Source organism: Myotis davidii, unplaced genomic scaffold, assembly GCF_000327345.1.
Source record: "Myotis davidii unplaced genomic scaffold, ASM32734v1 scaffold616, whole genome shotgun sequence".
NCBI lineage: Eukaryota > Metazoa > Chordata > Mammalia > Chiroptera > Vespertilionidae > Myotis > Myotis davidii.
Window position 1 is genome coordinate 4,305,284 of NW_006291965.1, and position 1,226 is coordinate 4,306,509.

Consider the following 1,226-nt stretch of genomic DNA (forward strand, 5'->3'; position numbering starts at 1 on the left):
AGCCAGGCCTGGCGGCCTGACCCTTCCCGCCCAGCTTGGGGCCGAGGAAGCCGAAAGTAGCTTCAGCGAGGCTTAGCGCCCCGGACCGCCGAGGACCGGTCTGATCGTTGCAGAGACCGGGATGTGTGGGGCGAGGCCGTAAGGACTTGACTCACCTTCTCCATCCCCTTTCTACCCAACTCCCCATCCGGAGGGCTCGGGCCTCCAGCTGCCAGCCCCCGATTTCGGGGCAGGGTGTGACGACCCCGATTTCTGTTTGCAAGCACAGCCAGCAGTTCAAGAGCCAGGTCCCAAGGTTGGATCTCTTTTGCCTGGGCTGCTAGCCCGGGTCTCTGAGTCTTGGTGAGTGCTGTGATGTTGCTGGGGTGTCCGGGAGGGCAAAGGGTGCTAACCACCTCTCCTCATCTTTTCTGTTTTACTTGAAAGCTTTGCCTCAAAGTGCAAACCATGCCCTAGGTGCACAGAGCCCGCATGGCTCGGCTCAGCCCAGCATGGCCCAAGCACTGCTGATGCTGGAAGGGCGTCTGCATCTCCCTGCCCAGTGCCCATGGGGCTGTAAGGACAGCCCAGCCCTGGTTGTTTAGTCACCTATTAGCCCGGGTGGCAATGGGGGAGGAGAAGTCCTCTCCAAGCCCAAGAAGGGGGTCTTTGTGGTGATGTAGGGGGATGAGACATTTGGGCCATAGGGCGGCACCTCTCTGAAGGGCCCCTTGTGATCAAAAGGGAGTTAATTCTTTCATTGACATTTTTATATTCATCATGGCCATTCCAGTTGGGGAAGGGGAGAGTCTGACAAGGGGTCTAAGCGGCCTCGCTGGACACAATGCTTGTGTGTGTGTGTGTGTGTGTGTGTGGTTTGTAAAGCACGTGTACAGCTACAGAGGCTGCGGTTAAAGGTCAGATGCTCACAATAATTCCTATTGGAATTAATAGGTAAAAACTTGGGTTGGGGCAGTGGTTCTCAACCTGTGGGTCGCGACCCCTTTGGCGGTCGAACGACCAAGACCATCCTGCCTATCAGATATTTACATGACGATTCATAACAGTAGCAGCATTACAGTGATGAACTGGCAACGAAAATAATTTCATGGTTGGGTCACAACATGTGGAACTGTATTTAAAGGGCCAGAAGGTTGAGAACCACTTGGGGGGGGGTCCCTGGGGGTCCAACAGATACAAGACAGGCACGTGTGGCCTGGCTGTCAGGGGCGGGGGGGGGGGGGGGG